Source organism: Haliotis cracherodii, unplaced genomic scaffold, assembly GCF_022045235.1.
Source record: "Haliotis cracherodii isolate W230 unplaced genomic scaffold, xgHalCrac1.p SCAF_8, whole genome shotgun sequence".
NCBI lineage: Eukaryota > Metazoa > Mollusca > Gastropoda > Lepetellida > Haliotidae > Haliotis > Haliotis cracherodii.
The window spans coordinates 48,922,851-48,923,059 of NW_027266341.1; positions in this window are offsets into that span (position 1 = coordinate 48,922,851).

The following is a 209-nucleotide window of genomic DNA, read 5'->3' on the forward strand; positions in this document are numbered from 1 at the left end:
TGCCAGTCCTTGGCTGTGTTTATTGATCGGGGCTATATTTTGGGATTTCATCAAGACCGCAGGGTCGTATTTATCAGTCCTCTTTTCCGGTCTGCTGGAGAATGACCTTGAATATTATCATTATGAGGGCAGTGTGATTTCCGAGCAACCAAACATTGTTTGTTGTTCGATGCAATCAAGAATATTCCACTTTATATTTGGGGTCTGGA